This window comes from Macaca nemestrina, chromosome 11, assembly GCF_043159975.1.
Source record: "Macaca nemestrina isolate mMacNem1 chromosome 11, mMacNem.hap1, whole genome shotgun sequence".
Taxonomy (NCBI): Eukaryota; Metazoa; Chordata; class Mammalia; order Primates; family Cercopithecidae; genus Macaca; species Macaca nemestrina.
Genome location: NC_092135.1, coordinates 44,069,106 through 44,090,784, shown reverse-complemented (window position 1 = coordinate 44,090,784; position 21,679 = coordinate 44,069,106). Strand labels below are relative to the sequence as shown.

General features: G+C 34.5%; 1 pseudogene; it reads right to left on the bottom strand.

Annotated features, from left to right (window-relative positions):
• Positions 1–2,403: 2,403 nt before the first annotated feature.
• Positions 2,404–21,679, bottom strand: part of LOC139357284 (large ribosomal subunit protein uL22-like) — a 51,678-nt pseudogene continuing 32,402 nt past the window's right edge.

Below are 21,679 nucleotides of genomic sequence, written 5' to 3'. Positions count from 1 at the left end.
AAAAATATAGTATTGACAAAGTATGTCATTTTCTCACCTATGAGATAAAAAGCATTAAATGAATATTTACAGTAAATTTTGAAGACACTGTCCAAGCTTAAAGGATAAAAAGTGAATTCATTTTTGGCAATATTTTTCTTAATTGTGAGATTATTAAGTGTGTTTTTAAAACAGAAATGAGACAATAATCGATGAATAATAAAGGTAATAATTTTATTCCTCAGATTCTTCTTCGAAATGTTGAACACTGCTAAAAACATAATTTATCAATAAATTTAAAAATGTTTTCTATTTCTGATCAAGAATTTTATGGACCATTTAGTTCTTAAGCCAGTTATAATCTTTTTAATAAAATCACTTGAAAACATTCTTGCAGGAACATTGCATCTCACAGAACAACAATAATCCAGTTATTAAAATCCAATTATTAAAATGGAAACAATATTGATAGAAATAAAAGTAAATGGTCATTTTCTTTACTGTTTCTATTTGTAACAATTAATTGCAGTTCTGTGAAATAAAATATTTGTGGTTATATTTAGGAAAATTCTATGCAAATTTAAAGTTTTCTATGATAAACAAATATGAGGTAAATATCTTCCTAGTATATTGCATTGACAGGGTTTTTTTTTTTTTTTTAATGTGACTACAGAGAAAGAAATGGCTTAATTTCCTATGTCTCCCCTAAATAAACAGTTCACAGGCCCAGACACATATGGATGCATACCTCCTACCTGAAAAATAAAATGTTACAATATATCATTAACTTAACATTAATTAATACATCAATCCATGGTGTAACCACTGCCTAGTCTGTGCTACTTTGCCAAGTACTGATCAGACAGTTCTTACTCACAGCTATTCCTTATTAACCATATCATAGAGGTTCATTCTTCCACACATGGCCAGAGCCAAAATTACCCAGATACATGGTCTTTACAAATTCCCTTGGATTTAAATTCATCCTCCACTCTCAGGCTAACAGTAGAGAGACAATTCCTGGGCTAAGTCCCTGCACTCCTTTTCTTTTGTGTTAAGGGTTTGGTTGGATGATGAGGATGGGTGGGAAGTTAGAGGGAAACATGATACAGTTTTAGTGCATCTTTCCAATTCTCACTTCTTACTTTTATGTCTCTTATTCAAATGAAGTTAGAAGACTATAAAACTAGTTTAAGAGAGAAATATTTAGAAATAATATTTAACCATTGTCTTAAAAGAACAAGAGTAGGAGGGAAGAAAATAGAAAGAAACAGGTGACAGAGACTTTATAATACTTCACTTATGCATTAGTCACACCCTTTATACTGGGTCCAATGGGTACAATCCAAACTGGAGAAAAATGCCCTCGTGTTGGGATTAATAGTTTATGTTAAGGTTACCACAATGGTTTATGACAATCTAAGTTGAAAAAAAAACTCTTTTATATATCCCATGCAGCTGATATTATAATATTAAACATTAACACATTTCTTTTTACTGGGTAAGAAATTTTGATAACATGAGACTTTGATTTTTTAAATATTTATTGTAGTCACAAATTATTAAATTATGAACTAAAATTATTTATCTACTTACACAGTTGAGGCATTATAGATGGATTTATCAAACAAGTATCTCCCCAAAGCAAAACCACTTATAGTAACGTAAGGATGATTTTTATTTCAAGGGACTTAAATAATGTATTTCTACATCCTTAAAACTCATTGAAAATTGGGTTCATGGGTTTTTTTAATTGGAAAGACTACCAAGTGGTGAATACTATCTGCCGGGAAGAACCTGTATCTATAATATTCTTTCAAAAACCCATGTCATTCCTGTGTTTACCATGAATAAAATTCAACTTGTACATTATCTGTTTGTGTTGTATTTGTATACAATGTGAAAATTATACACAAAATCACCTGTGAAAATGCAATGGAATTTTGCATGATTTTAGTTACTACTTTTGATTTTTTCTATAGCCTTCACATTTTATACAATACAAATAAGTTTTTATTTACTTTATGTAAGCAATACAAAAATCTCTTCTTGTTGCAAAGTTTTTCAACAAACATACAGCATAAAATGTCAAAGTATTTTTTCTTGATGTCTTGACCTTTCCTATCCCCTTTCAGCTCTCGAACCCTAATAACCCAGTGTTTTCCCAGATGCAACTGATGTTGTTAGTGAAAACTCTCCAGACCTTTATTTTCTTCTAATTTTCTTGTATACTATGTACGGGAAGGCTACAGGTTGCCTAGCTGTTATTCGATGTCTCAGAATAGAGAAACAAAATCTCCCCCACAACTTCCTTTCAGAAAGGAGTGTGATGTCCTTCTGGCCAATAAATATAAGCAGAAGTCATTATGTTAGGGTTAGGAGAAACTTCTTAAAATGTGACACACTTAGTGGGCCTGCTCCCCTTTATACAAGTCTTTCCTTTTTCCTGCTTAGAGCTCTGTCAAGATGCTTGAGGCCTGAAGTGAAGGGTGGGACGGCAGCAGCTTGTTTTGTAAACACAATGCCAAGGGCCACACTGAAAAAGGCCAAAAAGAAAAGAAAACAAAACAAAACAAAAAAAAACTATAAAAAGATGGAGTCCAGCTGATATTATTCTGACACTGAATACTTTATCTCTGCATTTCTTTCTATACAACAGAGTAGTAAGCTCCTATTTGCTTAAGCAGGTGCTACTTATGTTCCCTGTTTCGAGAGGTTGATCTGAGTTACTAGTTGATAGTATCTAAGTATGTTAACTATAGCCATGTTTCTTATCTTACATGGTATCATAAAACAGTTACTAGGTTTCAAATTGCTTTTATTTACTTATAACATTTTAAGGATATTTTCATTTTAATACATATAGATCGTCAGCTGTTGTGATTACTATATTGTATTAGTGAAATCATTAACTTGTTCATAGATGTTCGGGTGGCATCTAATATTTGGTTATGTATATCAATGGACAAATCTGTATGTGTGTACATGCATGCATACTTAGGAAGGCAGATGCATAGAAGTGTAGTTTCTAGGTTGAATTATACATTTATCTTGATTTTGGTAGCTATTGTAAAGAATCTTAGCTAGCTTTTTCTCCCACCAGATTGAATGTCTTTCCCTCTGCCTTGGATATTATCACAGACATGTATGTTTTCCGATGTTATGGAAGAGTATGAAAGAAATGCCATTGTTTTTGCTTGCATTATCTTATTACTGAGTTTTTAAATGTTCATTTATCATCATGTGTATTTCTTATTAAGTATATTGCTACATTAACCATTTAAAAATACATCTATTAGGCCACCTTATCTTCGTTGTATTTAAGAAACTCTTTATGTAAGTAGGCTATTGGTCTTTCATTTGTGGCAATTATGTTTGCCTAGTCTCTCTGTAAAGGAGAAAATCATTGCATCTTTTGTTGTAAATGCTAAAATCGTTTAGTAATTTATTGATATCACTGTGTTTTGCTTCTTGGATTTCACACATTCCTCTTTTCTATATATATATTCTCACCTTTCTACAGTCCATCCTAATTAATTATTTCAGAGATATTAATTCGGAAGGAGATAATCTTATTGTATTCTTTATGTAAATGAGTTTATTTTGTTTTTCCTTTTAAATCGTACTTTAATTAGGCCTGAGTCCTTACTTTTAAAATCATGGTTCCACAAGAATTTGCCTTATTTATTTATTTATTTATTTATTTATTTATTTATTTTTGAGATGGAGTCTCACTCTGTCACCCAGGCTGGAGTGCAGTGGCACGATCTCGGTTCACTGCAACCTCCACCTACTGAGTTCACGACATTCTCCTGCCTCAGCCTCCCGAGTAGCTGGGACTATAAGCGTCCGCCACCACGCCCGGCTAACTTTTTATATTTTCAGCAGAGGCGGGGTATCACCGTGTTAGCCAAGATGATCTCGATCTCCTGATCTTGTGATCTGCTGCCTCGGCCTCTCAGAGTGCTGGGATTACAGGCGTGAGCCACTGTGCCTGGCCGCCTAATTTTAAGATTTAAAATGCTGGTTCTTATCCAGCAGCTACCTAATAAGATGTCTGATCCTTATTTCTATTTTTCCATCTTTTAGCATATGCTTTTAAATTCAGCCCGACCAACACTTAAGGAACATTTTCAATACAAAGGTTTAGGTTGTCTAGTAAGTGCATTCTTCTATTGAGATTTTCTTGAAATTTTTATTTCCTACTAACTCCCTTGCTTTCTGAATGTTCTGTCTTCATAGCAGCCTGTTCTTATTTGAAAAGAAATGTCCCCTCAAACATTCTAAAGATGCCAGCTATTATTTTGCTTTTAATTATTGCCTACTTTCTTTTGCATATATCTATTATTCTATATTCTCATTTTGATCTTTTCTTTCCAGAGATTTGTTTCCAACATATTTGTAGTTATGAATGATGAAGTCAATTAATTATCATGAGTAGTGGTGTTGATTTCTTCAGGAGTTTATTGAAGTGTTTCCAAAATAGACTGTTCCAAAAACAAGGTCAACAGGTGCCTTATAAAGAGAGCAGTGGGGAGTTGTAGGTTTTGTGTTATGCTGTTTAGATGTGAAGATAGCCACTAATTTCTGTCCTTCCCTAGATTCTAAAGTGAGGATGGCTTGATTTGGCTCTTGGAAATCAGCGTTAATCTCCTTCATAGAGCTTTCTTTTGTTTGTTTTTCCTTAGACCTATTATGAAATATGTAACTATCCAGGCTTCTCTCTCACTCATGCAAGTGATCACCTGGGAAGCAATTTACACTTTCCACACAGGTCTCAGGATCAGTGCGTCTGTGGACGATTTCTTTTGCAGATAATGAGATACGGATTGGAGAAGCAGTGCTGCTTTTCTGAATACAGAACTGAAAGTGATTCATTTATTCCCAGGCCCATCTTTTTCTATGCATGTGTTAATTTCACATGTTTAGTTTCTCTGGATATATTCTATCCTTCCCCAAAGTTTTTCAATATGTACTATACGAAGGTCTGTAATTTCTCTCTGTTCTTTCTACCGGATCCCTTTTAATTTTCTGTCTTTTATAGCTCATCATAATATTTAGGAGAGTCTTTGGCACACCACTTGTTTCCCTAGACTGTTAATGATATTTACAAAACAAAAAACAAAAAAACACATATATCTTCTACTGATAATCTTAAGACATTTGAGAAGAAGGAGTCATGGGTGGTGTATTAGTCTGTTTTCATGCTGCTGATAGACATACCCAAGACTGGGCAATTTACAAAAAAAGAGATTTATAATGGACTTATAGTTCCACATGGTTGAGAAGGCCTCACAATCATGGTGGAAAGCAAGAATGAGTAAGTCACATCTTACATAGATGGTAGCAGGCAAAGAGAGAGAATTTGTGAAGTGGAACTTTTCTTTATAAAGCCGCCAGATCTCATGAGACTTATTCACTATCATGAGAACAGCATGGGAAAGACTTGTCCCCATGATTCATTTACCTCCCATGGGGTCCCTCCCACAGCATGTGGGAATTCAAGATGAGATTTGGGTGGAGACACAGTCAAATCATATCATGCCACCTCCGGCCACTCCCAAATCTCATGTCCTCACATTTCAAAACCAATCATGCCTTCCCAACAGTCCCCCAAAGTCTTAACTCATTTCAGCATTAACTCAAAAGTTCACAGTCCAATGTCTCATCTGAGACAAGGCAAGTCGCTTCTGCCTATGAACCTGAAAATCAAAAGCAAGTTAGTTACTTCCTAGATACAGTGGGGGTATAGGCATTGGGTAAATACAGCCAATCCAAATGGGAGAAATTGGCCAAAACAAAGGTGCCACCAGCCCCATGCAGCTCCAAAATTCAGTGGGGCAGTCAAATCTTAAAGTTCCAAAATGATCTCCTTTGACTCCATGTCTCATATCCGGGTCATGCTGATGCAAGAGGTGGGTTCCCATGGTCTTGTGCAGCTCTGCCCCTGTGGCTTTTCAGGGCACAGCCTCCCTCCCTGCTGCCTTGATGGGCTGGTGTTGAGTGTCTGCTGCTTTTCCAGGCACATGGCACAAACTGTCAGTGATCTACCATTCTGGGGTCTGGAGGACGGTGGCCCTCTTCTCATAGTTCCAGTAGGCAGTGTCCCAGTAGGGACTCTGTGTGAGGGCTCCAACCCCACATTTCTGTTCTGCACTGCCCTAGCAGAGGTTCTCCATGAGGACCCCACCCCTGCAGCAAACTTCTGCCTATACATCCAGGTGTTTCCATACATCTTCTGAAATCTAGGTGAAGGTTCCCAAACCTCAATTCTTGATCTCTGTGCACCCACAGACTCAACACCACATGGAAGCTGCCAAAGCTTGGGATTTGCACTATCGGAAGCCACAGCCTGAACTATACCTTTTATCCTTTTAGTCATGGCTTGAGCGGCTGAGATGCGGGGCACCAAGTCCCTAGGCTGCACTCAGCAAGGGGGCCCTGGGTCTGGCTCACGAACCCATTTCATTTCCTCCTAGGCCTCCAGGCCTGTGATGGGAGAGGCCTCTGACATACCCTGGAGACATTTTTCCCCATTGTCTTGGGTGTTAACGTTCAGCTCCTCATTACTTATGCAAATTTCTGCAGCTACCTTGAATTTCTCCTCAAAAAAGTGGAATTTTCTTTTCTATCACATTGATAGGCTGCAAATTTCTGAACTTTTATCCTCTGCTTCCTTTATAAAACTGAATGCCTTTAACAGCACCAAAGTCATATCTTGAACACTTTGCTGCTTAAAAATTTCTTCCACCAGACACCCTAAATCATCTCTCTCAAGTTCAAAGTTCCACACATCTCTAGCGCAGGAGCAAAATGCCACCAATCTCTTTGCTAAAACCTAACAAGGGTCACCTTTGCTCCAGTTCCCAACAAGTTCCTCATCTCCATTTGAGACCACTTCAGCCTGGACTTCATTGTTCATATTACCATCAGCATTTTTTTCAAAGCCATTTAACAAGTCTCTAGGAAATTCCAAACTTTCCTACATTGTCCTGTCTTCTTCTGAGCCCTCCAAACTGTTCCAACCTCTGCCTGTTACCTCGTTCCAAAGTTTCTTCCACATTTTCAGGTATCTTTTCAGCAGCGCCCCACTCTGCTGGTACCAATTTACTGTTTTAGTCTGTTTTCATACTACTGATAAAGACATACCCAAGACTGGGCAATTTACAAAAGGAAGAGGCTTATAATGGATTTACAGTTCAACGTGACTGGGGAAGTCTCACAATCATGGTGGAAGACAAGAAGGAGTAAGCCTCATGTTATATGGATGGTGGCAGGCAAATAGAGAGAAATTGTGCAGGGGAACCCCTCTTTATACAACCACCAGATCTCATGAGACTTATTTACTATCTTCAGAACAGCATGGGAAAGACTTGCCCCCATGATTCAGTTACCTCCCACAGGGTCCCTTCCATAACTCGTGAGAATTCAAGATGAGATTTGGGTGGACGGGCACAGCCAAACCATATCAGGTGGAGTGGGAGTAGATGTTCTTCACCTTTCATAATTTTAACCAAGTCTTTTTCAAGTTGTACTTATTTATTCTCAGAAAAAAATGGCATATGGCTGTTTTTAATGTGCCTGTAAACAATAAGATTAAAGTATTGACTCTACCTGCGTATGGGAAAAAGCTAAGGAAGATATTATAATCTTTGTGTTTGTATTTTTTCATGTTTTCAGTATAAGCATATATTGGTTTTATAATACAATAATAATTAAAATAAGTTCTATAGAACTACGTTAAACTATAGTATGACAAGTTTAATCTTTGTGAAATGTAAATGACAAACTATTATATAACTATTTTATGTGCCAGGTACTCTTCTAAGTAAGTACATTATGTATATTAAGTTACTCAATCCTCACAGAAACTCTTGGACATGGATACTATTCTGGCTCCCTTTTTATAGAATTGGGAATTGAGGCACAGATAGGTTAAAGAACTTTGCCCAAGGGTACATGGCCAACATGAGCAGGAAGTGGATTTCAAATCAAGTAGTTTTGCTCAATTCACTAATGAAATGTGTGTGTTTTACCCAGACTGGGGATAAGGGAAGAGACAGCAAGAAAAGGTGCAGGAGACAAAGAATAATCAGATGTAGTCTATGAATTGCTACTTTATTTTAATGTACCAGAATCTGAATAAAAATTAGAAGTAGTTTTTCCTCCGGATAGCAAGACACTGTATGTGACATATATTCATGTTGTAACTCTGCCAGAAATTTAAAACCAATAATTTTAATGAGATTCTTCTGAAAACATTAACAAGATTTCTTTGTGTGGTGAGTTTAATAGAATATGGCAAAAACCACTGGACACTAAGACATCTCATGGTTACTAACTTTTATTGTTAGAGAATAATTTCTTTAAATTTTCTTTCCATCTTCAAATGTTCTAGATAAATTTTCAAAAATGTATATACATGAGAGAAGAACCTTTTTAATGAACATTTTAATGGCATATTCAAGCTGACTTCTAACTAAAAACTCATGGCTGAGAAACTGTGACACCAAATAAACAACAGAGGAAAAGACTGAAATGCCAACATTAGTAAAGAAGATGAGAGGAGACATCAAATTTATTCACTATCTCCTCAGTGAAGCTGGCCTGGAGACATATCATTATACACAAAACTTGAAATAATCACTCAATTTTACAATCTATACATTAAAGAAACTTGAGTTAAATAAGGGAAATATATTGAGATTATAGCTCAGAGTGGTAGAATCTTTTCAGAATTCTTACAAATTATTTAATAGAAAACTTCTCATCTGACAGATAAACTTATAGCATGGGACTTGGAGACAGGCAGGTAGGTAACTTAAGTGACCCCAAGTGTAGATATTGTCCTATGGAACGTCACAGTACATGCAGACCTCTATGGTATCTACAAGTTACCAAACTCATTAATACTTCTTTGTTTAAAGTGGTTCCTATGGCCTTTTGTTGATTCAATCAAAAACGTGTTTTATTATTTTGAATCCTGACATTGAGAAAGCTACTTAATTTCTCTAAACAAAGTTTTCTCATTCATAAAATATAAAAATTTTAATGATATGTACTCCTAAGATTGTTATAAGGATGAGGTAACTCAATATTTGCTATGTGCTTAGAAAAATGCTCGCACACTGTTATTGCTGCATGTGTTTGAAAAATACTCACAGGAACACATTCATTTTCTGGCATCCTATTGACTTCACCATTGTCTTAAAATATTTGCCTTCTCATTCCATTTTGCTGTAATAAATGAGAATCTCTCTTTTTTCTTTTGTCAAATTGCTGAGTTAATTTTCAAGTTTCTTGAGCATACCGAGAATCTAAATTCTTGCATGTTGTTGACCTTCATTATAGGATATTAATATTGAGATTTCCTTTGTGTAAATGGCTTGGTGTATATTGTGAGCAAACTAAAATAGGTGTTTGAGAAAAACAAATTTAAAGTTATCACAAGTTATCAAAATGGTCTCTAAAATCTCCATGGGATTATTACAATAAATTTAAAACAAATCATTCCATGACTGGTGTGGTGACTCACACCTGTAATTCCAGCACTTTGGGAGGCCGATGTGGATGGATCACTTAAGTCCAGGAGATCGAGAGCAGCCTGGGCAACATGGCAAGACTCTGTGTCTACAAAAATACAAGAAGAAAAATAAAATCAGCTGGGCATGGTGACATGCACCTTTAGTCTCAGCTACTTGGGAGGCTGAGGTGGGAAGATCACTTGAGCCCGGGAGGTGGAGGCTGCAATGAGCCATAATCACACCGCTGCTCTCCAGGCTGACAGAGTGAGATCCTGTCAAAAAAAAAAAATTCAATAACATGCATAATAATACCTAAATCATTTATACATGGATATGCTGTTATGTATTTTTATCATTATAAAAACAGCACAATTCTATTATGTAGATTTTTAGAAATAAAGAGAAGCATAGAAAACAAGTTCCCCTCACCTACAAACATTGTTAAATTTTGATTACACCTTACTAAAGGTTTTTAATTAATCTTATTTTTTAACAAAATTAGAAATACATTGAGTTCATTGTCTTGTAATCGGATTTGTTCATTTTACACTATAATACCTGTTTTGTCTTTAAACTCTTCTAAAGGTAAGGTTGATATATACATATGTTGAAAAGGTTAAAAAATGCAGCAATACAAATGAAGAAATATACTTAATCTTTTCCTCAGGGAGCATTTTTATTTTAGCTTTCTGTAAATTTCTATGAAATATTTCCTTTACATATACAACCATATAGATGATATAATATAATTATACATACTGTTAGTGTGGTGTTTTTACTTTGTAATATATCTTGGCCATCTTTCCAAATCAGTACATTGAGGTCTGTTTCGTTTCTTTTAAAAGCTGCATTTTATTATAGGAATATACCACACTCATTAAGTTACTACTTTATTGCTGGACATTTGGGCTGTTTCCACGGTTTTTTTTTTTTTTTTTCACTTTTATTGCATTTATTTTATGCTGAATGTATTCCCGTGCCATAAGTTTTTGTTCCTTCATTTTCTTCTTAGATATCTTTTTCTTCTGTGCAACTTTCTCTTTTGGTTTAGGAATAATTTGTTTCTTTTCAGTAAGGATGCGGCATCTGAATGCGGCAAGGAGGGCTTCTTTACGTATGAGTTAATCTGACCATCAGCTCTGTAAATCCAAAGGCATATCTCGGGTGCTTCCTTCACCTGAATATGCTCGATGACCAGATAATCTGCATGTAAACCCTTAAGTTCAGCATAACTCTCTGCATATTTAAGCATGTGCAGCAAAATTTCAAGCCACCGATCCTGTGTCCAGCTCCACTCTTCGGCCTGGGCACATCTACCAACTCCACCATTGCAATGTTGGAATGGTACACGCTGTTTCTGTAAAGTGACATCTTTCAGGTCAGGTAGTGGCTTTTCATACATACATATCCTTGATGGCCTGGGCAGTTTCACGAGTGTTCTTAAATGAACATGATTTGAATCTTACCTCTCCTGAGGTGGTCTTTGAAAATGATTCACTTGACACAGAAAACCCCGCGAAGTCCTGCAAATCAAGAGATTCCTTTTCAAAGATCACCTCAGGCCACTTAGGGGAAGAGGTAGAGCAGTGGCTCCCCAGTTTCTGATATTACTGACAATGTCCTAGTGAATCCGCTTATGTTCTTATTTTATGCATTGGTAACAGAATTTCTGTAGAATAAATTCCCAGAAAGAGAATTTCTGAGTCAAGTGACAGGCATATTTATAATTGCATTTAGCTTTGATAAATTTCCCTATAATGTGGTTGTAGCACTGTACATATCCTCAGAGTAGGAGAGAAACCGTTCTCTACACATTGTATACTTTTAATGTTTTGCCTAAAAAACAGAAATAAATAATTTTCTCAATACTACAAACAGTCATTTTATTTTAGACTGTTGGATATTTGAGAATTTTTCATAAGTGTCCAATATTTTTGTTATTTTAGTGATAGGTTGTTGCTTGAACACTATTGGGGATTTGGTTGGAGTTCTTCAACATGTCAATGTGCTTACATGGCACATATGTATGTACAGAGAGAGACAAAGAGAGAAATCAAATACGCCAACATAAGCAAGGTATACTTCCTGACTCAAGCTTACATAGGCTAGAAACAAAATAAGTTTCTAGAAACTAAAGATATTGTATTATGTCAGTTTACAGGAGTAAAGAAAGGCTCATAAAGAGGGAAAGCTTTTTGAATATTCCCATGAAATAAATTTAATTACAATTACAACATAGCCATTGAAAATGAAAAGTTTTATTTAAAAACTATTAGTTTAATATCCAGTTATTAAACAGTCAATTAATTAAAATAACTAAACTCTGAGTTCGTGTGTAAACCTATTATGTGCATTCCCCCAACACTTCATTGATTGTGATCAGCCGATCTCCTTTGGTTGCTGCTTTGAAGGAGTTCTTGAGGACTCAACGAGTGAGACTACAGATGCATTAGCAGCCCTGAATAAGTGAGGAGAGGGCCTGGGAGAAGTTCTGTCATTCATGATGAGCCTGCTATCTTGGGGAAATGTGAATAAGCATTGAGATACCACAAAACTGGATCTGAGTCTTTCTTTCTTCTTTCTTTCTGTCTTTCTTTCTTTCTTTCTTTCTTTCTTTCTTTCTCTCTCTCTCTCTCTCTCTCTCTCTCTCTCTCTCTCTCTCTCTCTCTCTCTTCTTTCTTTCTTTCTTTCTTTCTTTCTTTCTTTCTTTCTTTCTTTCTTTCTTTCTTTCTTTCTTTCTTTCTTTCTTTCTTTCTTTCTTTCTTTTTTGACAGAGTATCTCTCTCTGTCACCAGACTGGAGTACGGTGGTGGCGCCATCTCAGCTCACCAAAAGCTCCACCTCCCAGGTTCAAGAGATTCTCCTGCCTCAGCCTCCCGAATAGCTGGGACTACAGGCACGCACTACCACGCCCAGCTAATTTTTTGTATTTTCAGTAGAGATGGGTTTCACCATGTTGACGAGGATGGTCTTGAACTCCTGACCTCGTGATCCGCCCGCCTTGGCCTCCCAAAGTGCGGGGATTACAGGCATGAGCCACTGCGCCTGGCCCCCAAGTCCTTCTTTGAAACAATCTGGTGACAATTTTAAAAACATGTCATTCCAAATATCAGATTAATTGTTAATAAAATTACTACTGTGAATGACAGGTTGTCTTTGGCTGACTCTGAATTGGGATTCTACACTGTTTTAATGATCTCTCATTTCTGCTATCTTCCATGCTCTCCCTCCCAAGGTCAGAATAGAACTCTGAAAATTACATTGTTTACTTTCACTTCACATTCCTCTTATTTTTTATAGTTTCTAATAAATAGTACTTTTTGTTAGTATCCACCTGTCTTTCTCTTTTAGGGTTTGTCACTGCCTGCCTCCAGTACCCTTGCCACAGTAACTTTGAGGCCATGCTCTCCCTCCCACTTTAGAAACTGAAAGGGGAAATCTTTTTGCTGTCCCCTCTTGGTAGCCAGGGCACTAAACCCTGTTCTAGGATCAGCTGAATGACCCTAACTGGGTCTTGTATCGCAAGGTACTCAACAGAAAAAGAGTTTAATAATTAATGGAAGGCTCTGTTCTGATCTATCCATCCCAGTGGATTGTTGACAGCTGAGCCTCCTACTTCACAGCCTGCAGAGGTATATTTTTCCTAACCATTGTCCACTACTGTTTCTCCAGTCTTCCTACAACCTTGAGAACCCCAAATATCCTTCAAACAAATATATTTACTGTATATTTCTTACCATTCAAGGATTCCTAGGCCTTATATCTAGCCTGTCACTGAGTCATTATTTCTTAGGAAGTTTATTCTTGTTAACACAGGAGTAATTATTAAAAATAAGAAAGGCTTCTATTGAAAAAGAGTGAAAATGAAGGGTGAAAAATGCTGGGAAAATGAAATCCTATGTTGCAAGACTACATCATTGTCAGCTTTTGTTAATTGGATGAAAGTGCATATAATTAGAAATAATTGATGGAAATCCACTTATTTAAGTGGTTAATATATGAGGGACAACATTCATGACGTCCTACTTCTAAAAGACCCTGTATTTGCACCAGTGTGCCAGGTACTACAATGCTCTCTAACCGTACTGCCTGATGTATTAATTTTCAACAAATTATGATTTTTAGTATAACCACCCCTTTCTCTTTTTCTCTCAGTATAGATGTTGTACATTAATATTAGAGTACTCTTAGAGTGAAAAATATAGCTTGCCTGCCTCTATTTTTTCTTTCGTTCCCATCTTTTGGAGATGGGAGGAGATATAGAAATGAAAATCAGTGAGGATGAAGCTTAGCCAATAAATATTTTCTATGCTACTTTGTCTTATTCTTCTGTATGAAAATCTTTGGGATTGTGGAATCAAAGGAGTGCTGTGATTCTAAGGGTGTGGATTTCAGGGGACCAGGAGGAACTGTCCAGAGCTGCCTGCATGAAGGAGAGTAGTGTTTACTGCAGGCTCTGGCTCAGAGAAGAAACTCAATAAATATGAGTAGAAGAAAGGAGAGAGAAAGACAGAATAAAGGATAGGAGAAGGCAGGGAGGAATAAACAATGCATGTAAGGTGGATTTTTGAATAACACAAAGTGAAGGAATTTGTTCTTTATTTTTTGATGAATTATAAAGTTTGCATAGATTCTAGCAAAAAAAAATTGTTACTAAAGAAAGTGAGACAGAGTTTAAATGGTTATGTATGAAATAATTTCTCAATGGCAAAGCACTATATAAATAAAGATATTCTTACATATCAAGTTATCATAAACCCAACAAAGCCCTCTGCAAGATCTATGGGTCTGATATTCAAATCTAATATTGTCACTATTGCACTACTCAGTCTCATGGTCCTTCACCTGTTCAACTGGCAAAATAGGAATACCATTTCACTGTAGTATCATAAGGAATGATGTAGTATACATAGCCTTAAGGCTTAAAGTTGTTATAAAGTTACTCTGCCAAATTGATACCATTTGAAAGACCAAACAAGAACTTCTTGGGCTGCCAGGAAAGTCAGTTAATTCTTTTATAGTTGCTTTTTCACATCTACTTGTCCTTGTTTCCCTCTTTCTTTCCCTCTTTCCTTCCTTCCTTCCTTCCTTCCTTCCTTCCTTCCTTCCTTCCTTCCTTCCTTCCTTCCTTCCTTCCTTCTTTCCTTCCTTCCTTCCCTCCCTCCCTCCCTCCCTCCCTCCTCTTTGTTTTTGGAAACTGGACTTTATAGAGGTCTTTAAAAACTAGACCATAATAGAAATCACTTACCAGTGATGACCTCATACACACCTCGCCATAGAATACCAAGAATTACAAGTATAATTACTTGTGGAAGGCCATGGGTGTGCAGTATGAACTTCAGAAACACAAGAAGAATCAGGTCATAAATCAACTTGAGTGAGATAAGAAATCTGAGAAGACATCCAGGAGAACAACTTTTCCTCTCCATGCATCTAACAAATACTTCTTGAGCTACTATATTGCGCCAAGAAAATGAGCTAGACTGTGCAGACCTGTAAACCTCACGAGGCAATTATGCCAAATAACCTGTAGTGGATCTTTTAATCCCAGCATTTCCTAATGTGTAATTTCTAATTTGTAATCAACTTCCCATTGGAACTTGAATTTTTAAATAAACCTCGCTAGACCTCAATGACTTCTATAATAAAGTAGAAACAATAAACCTAAATTTCGTAGAGGCCATAGTTTGGACCACATAAATGCTCCCAATAAACACAGCACTGCATTGAGTCACTATGTTACTGAGGACAAGGTTATAACAGTGTATTGGTCCTAACATCTAATTCCTCCTTTCCTTAGCCCTCATTAGTCCCAGTCAACCCATCGTCTTTTCCAAACTGTAGCATGCAGGGTAATAGTGCAATAGCACCATAAGAAATTAGTTTTTATTTCTACAATGAACCAACTTTTCCATTTGACTTGGTTTAAATAGAGGAAGATAAAGCAGTTGTTAAAATAAGAGGCCTATGTAAGAGTTCATTATGAAGATCACACTCTCACAAAATAAATATGCCATATTTTCTGAATAATACATATATATAATATGTTAATGTTTTATAACATTCTCTTATCAGGAGATAAATCTTATTGAGGCACAAAAAAGTTATTGTATTTATTAAAATGGGTGAATCAATTTAAGCTTTCTTATGGTTTGTCAAATTTGTAAAATATTATATTTCTCTTCAGATAGAGTTACATACTGTGTAGCTCAAAGATAATCCCTATGGTCCTGGCATATGTTACTTAATTGTCTCAGAAGGAAATGCCATAAATAGCATGCTGTCATCCCCCACAGGCATGGGCTCATCTGTCACAGTGGGGACTCCAGACAGGGTGAGGTGCTCTAAGACATTTCTTAGTCTATGTAAATCACAGCCATTACTTCTTACCACTTCCCAATTGGTCCATTATGTATAAACATGTGTTAATAAAAATTTGCCTCTCTGCCTCTAAGGTACACACCCATAAAGCTATGTGAGTATGATAAAGTATAAATGGCATGCATTATTATCTGATTCAACCTACCTCATAAATTATGATCCAAAGTGCTTCTATAGAAACAAAACTCCAGAAAAACCTGTAAAGACAAATGCTGGAAAAGAAAGACAGAACAGAAAACAATATTTTTTTTCACATTTACAACTTTAGTGAAAAAAAAAATTCAGGTTTGTCTTATCAGAAGAAAGAACCTAAAAAATATATTACATTTTATAAATGCTTTGTATAAGCATTTGACTCTTAATTGTCATAGATAGTGGGGCCATGAAAAATAAAATCCCCTACTGTTAGTGATAAATATGCAAGATGTAATCAACAAAATTCTATCTATAAATGCATAGGTTCTAGAAATTTTCAAGAAAAATGAGGCATACAGACTTTGACTGCGGGATGCCGGATCAAATAGTATAAGGAACAGTTTGTTCTAAGACTGTTGAAGTTTATGAGAGAAATATGATAAACATATTGTAGTGAAAGGTGTAATGGTTTCAAATCATAAGGCCTGTCTTGATTAGGTATGTATAATTTTGGACTCATTATGTAACTCTTCTGAATATCTGTTACCTCAGAAAAATATAGAAACTTTTGGCGACACCAGTCAAACTCTCAGAGTTGCTCTGAGAAACAAATGAGATTAGTAAGTGCTGAAAAACAGTTTACAAACGTGTCAGTGTTTTCACAGGAATTATTATTATGTGTTTTAATGGCAATTCCTATTTTTTAAAAGATTGAAAGATATTTAAGACTAATGATTATAAATTTATGGTTATATTTCTTGGAATTGCAATAAATTAAAAATGTTCTTTTAAAGGTAAATATACTAGTATTTCTTAAATTATTGAACAGACTAGTATAAGAGAATGGTAAAATATGTGTGAACTGAATCAAAATTGGAATGGTAGTAATTGAGTGCTTATGAAACACAAGGCATTGCACTAAGAATTGTATCTGTCCTCAATAAGCCTTTTATTCACTTATTTATTCATTCATTCCTTAACAGGTTTGTTGAAGTATAGTGGATATACAAAAAATTGCTTATGTTAATGTGTTAAACTTGGTGAGTTCAGACACATGCACCCGGGTTACCATCACCACAAACAAGATAATAGACATATCCAACACCTCTTAAAATTTTCTTGTATTCATTTTGCTTTCTTTTTTCTTTGTTCATTGTGTTAAGAACATTTAACATCAGATCTACCCTCTTAAGAAAATGCACAATACCCTATTGTTAACTATAGGCATGATGCTGTACAGAACTCTAGAATTTTTTCATCCAGCATAACTGAAACTTTATACCCACTGAAGAAAAACTCTCCATTTCCCCCACCCCCTAACTGCTAACAACCACTCCAATACTCTCTGCTTCTGTAAGTTTGACTATTTTAGATACTTCATGTAAGTGGAATTATAAAATATTGTCCTTCTATGACTGGCTTATGTAATTTATCATAATATCCTTCAGGTCCCTCTTTGTTGCCACAAACGGCAGAATTGTTTTTAAGGCTGAATAATATTCTATTTATATGAGTACCACATTTTATTTACCCATTCATCAGTCCTTGGCCACTTGGGTTGTTTTCCTATCTTGGCTATTGTGAGTAATGTTGCAATGAATATGGTCATACAGGTATCTCTTGGAAATCCTGATTCCAATTCTTACATATGATTTAGAATAAGAGCTGAAACTATAGACTCCAAAGAAACACTAGTATTATTTTTTTCATGCCTCTTTTGATATAGGCTTTAAAGATCTAGAATTTATTAGCCCATTGACAACTTTCATTTATCTTTAAAATAGGGTGGGTCCCAGCTATATGAATAGAACTGTCAACTCATAGATTCAAGAAAAACCAAAGGTTAATACTAATGGCAAAACAAGACACACCCCAACATGTAATCAGCAGAATCGACCAGGACTTAATAGATAAGGTTTTATCACCATCCAAAATGTGTTAAATTGATTTTTGACAGTGATGGAATGGTGAAATTCTATTTTAGTTTGACAGGCATGAATTAAATGTGTTATTAATACTGTCTAATATTTTTGTGAGTTCACATCATCCTGTCCACTTGTATATGATTTATAGGCATCAGTTCCTAAAAGATATGATACAGGAAATCTAGTAAAACACAAATGCATGAAATAATTATTGTAGTATCTCCAGAATACCTTTGAAATTTTAAAATCATATATTAAATTGAGATTATATTTATTATTAAACTAAACAGAGGTAATCCTAACTGGTCTATATCCTAACCAATGGGTCTTTTTTATCAGCAAATTTATAAACTATTATTTACTAGCTCTGGGTATAATGAATAATTAAGGTAAGTAAAGGGGTAATAATGACGAGTTACAAATTCACCCAAAAAACCTGACATTTTACTGCTTTTCCCACAATACATCATCATTCCATGTAGATTTAATATACTAAACAGATAACATATTACATTTTAATGAGACTATTTTGAAACCTTGCTCAAATTTGCATGTATTAAACCTTTACCTTACTTCTAACTAACGTGATTCAGAGGTAGGTCCAAAGGGGTATATGCACCATCATTTGATAAAACCAATGAATGCACAATAAAAATGTCATTATACTATCTATTCACTTTTAACTCTTATATCTGAGCAACTACCTTGAAAATACAGTGTTACAGTATTACATATTTTACCAGGTAATCTATACATTATATGAAATAAGGATTTTTGAGGACGTTGAACATTCTTTCTTCCTACCTTCTCTCCCTTTTCCCTTCCTTCCTTTCTTCTTGGCTTTTTTCTCTCCTCTCTCCCTTGCCTTTATCCTTCCTTCTTTTCTTACCTCCTTTATTCATTTATATTCATTCAAAACCCATTTATTCATACAAATGACTCCTGTAAAACAGGCCTTAGATGCTGGGGACATAAAAATTAATAAAATAGTCTGCATTTAAAGAACTTTCATATGACATAAACATAGACTTCCATACTTCTTTGTAATGGATTAGTTGGTTGAAATTTGAATGCCTTTCCAGAAGGAGATATATAATACCATTCCACAGTAGACTATAATAATAGACTAAAGTTAATAAGCATATAATAATAGAGCAAATAATAGAAGAAGATTATACCACAATAATAGAAACAGTGCAGGTCATAATCACCATTGTAAAGTCTTAGGGTAGCATACTCTATATGTGTGGTGTGTGTGTGTGTGTATGTGTGTGTGTATACATATATTTGTATATATGCTATTATATGTTATATATATGCTATTGAGAATATATACATAGAAGAGTTAAAAGTAAAATTATTTAAATTACACAATACAAATATGGTTCCCGCCAAAACCTTGATATAGTCATATTAATATCAGTTAAAGTAGACTTTAAGAAAAAATCATTATGATGGATAGAGAGGCTCACTATACAATTATTAAAGACATTCACATAGAAAACAAATGAATTTAAACTTCAATATTATCTTCAGAAAGTCAAAATATGAATTACTTGATTTAACTACAAGAAGAAATTGTTAAAATTTCATAGTTTGAGGTTACAGGAGATCTCTTTCAATCATTGATAGGTTAGGCAGAAAAAGATAAATAGAGCCATAGAATAATATTTGAATAATATATTTAATGACCTAGAGTGGATTAACATAAACACAACTGTAAACATATGTACATGAGCATACATATTATAAATGCATAAGTAATGTATTTAATCCAGTTCATTAAGTGTATTCAATTATATTTCATGATGAAACATTGATATGTCTATCATCTATCAGTATCTTCTTATCAATCCATCTATATTAGTAGTGAACAACTGGAAAGTAAAACAGAAAAATACCATTGTTGTGTGCAACAGTTAGAGATCATACATTCTTTTCATGTATGTTTGGAATAATTATAAAGAATAGCCATTTATCCATCCTCAACAATGAAAAAACCCACACAAAACTAGAGCACACAAAAATATAAAGTTTAAAATACCCATATGTTTGGAAATGTAAACAAATCCTTCTAAATATCTTATGAAACAAAATAAGAAGGTCAAAAAAGAAATAAAAACTACGTAGATACAAATATATGAGATCAGTGAACAAAAATCAACTGCTTTTGTACATACCAATCATGAAAAATTGGAAAATGAAATAGAAAATTACATCATTTTCAATATCATCACAGCAAGAAATACTTAGGTATACACTTAACAAAAATGCTTAGTGATAAATTATTATGATATTGCTATATGTTATAACTTGGAGGATTTAGCAAAAGGGATATTAAATGGAAATTTATAGCATTAAATATGGATTTGAAGATAAGTAAACCTGAAAACTAAGTGTCCTAACATAATGCAAGAGAAGTGAGGAAACTAGAAACACAGCAAAATAAACTTAAATTAAGGACAAGTAAAACAAAGTAAAGATAACATTGGAAATTTTAAAAAGAAAAAAAATGCATAGAAAATTAAAAAAAGCATAAGTTTGTGCTCTGAGGAGTCTAGTAAAATAGGCAAACACTACAAAATTAATGAATAAAAATGAGAAGGAACAAATAAACAATTGTAGGATCACAAAATGGGAACCTACTTTGTATAATGCAGTGAAAAGTAGTATTAGTAAATGTATTCCAGTTAATCTAAACACTTAGATAAAATGAGCAAATATGTAGAAAACTAAAAATTACCAAAACCAAATTAAAACAAACAAACAAACAAACAAACAAAAAAAGCCCACCTCAACGTTTTTACAAGTAGTTAAGAAACAGGAGAAGTAATTGAAAAGACCTTGTTGGAAAAACCCAGGTCTAGATGGTTTTACAGGCAAATTTCACACAATTTCAACAAACAGATAATTCCCATTATATGCAATAAACAAGACAGAATACTTCACAATCATTTCTATTAAGCCAATATAATCTTTATTCTGAATCCAGACAATGCTAGCATGAGAAAACCAATTTACAGGCCAATCCTGCTGTGAATATAGATCAAAAGTCTTTATACTCACAAGCCAAATCTTACAGTGCATAAAAATGATTATCCAACATGAGCAAGTTGAATTTATTCCAGAATTTAAAGGTTGGATTAATATTAGAAAATACATAATGTTAATTTACCAAATAAAAAGATTAAAGGAGGAGAAATGTATGATAATCACCATATGATAAATCCAAAAGAAGCAGAAAAATGTATTTGATAATATTCAACACCTATTTATCATCCATCTTCTAGCAAAGTAACCTATTGAGGTATCTACCAAAAGACTCTCAGTAAACAGTACTCTAAATCAAAAATATTCAAAGCATTGTCTTTAAAATAAAAGATAAACGTACTCATTATCACTACTTTTTCGAATTGTATACTAAATGCCCTAGCCAACACAGGAAAAAGAAAATAAAGAAAAGCATAAATAAGTACAGGCAAATTATTAAGAGAAAAACCCACACACAGAGATGCTATGATTGTTTATATACACAAACCAAGTGAATTCACAGTGAAATTATTAGTAGTAATATATTCTATATATTTTAAGATAAACATACAAAAATCTATGATGCTTTTATTCAACAGCAATAAACAAAAAATATAATTAAAAGAAGAGTACAATTTGAAATAGTAACAAAAACCAATGCATTTCTAGGAATAAATCTAATGAAAGATATACTAAAACTTATAT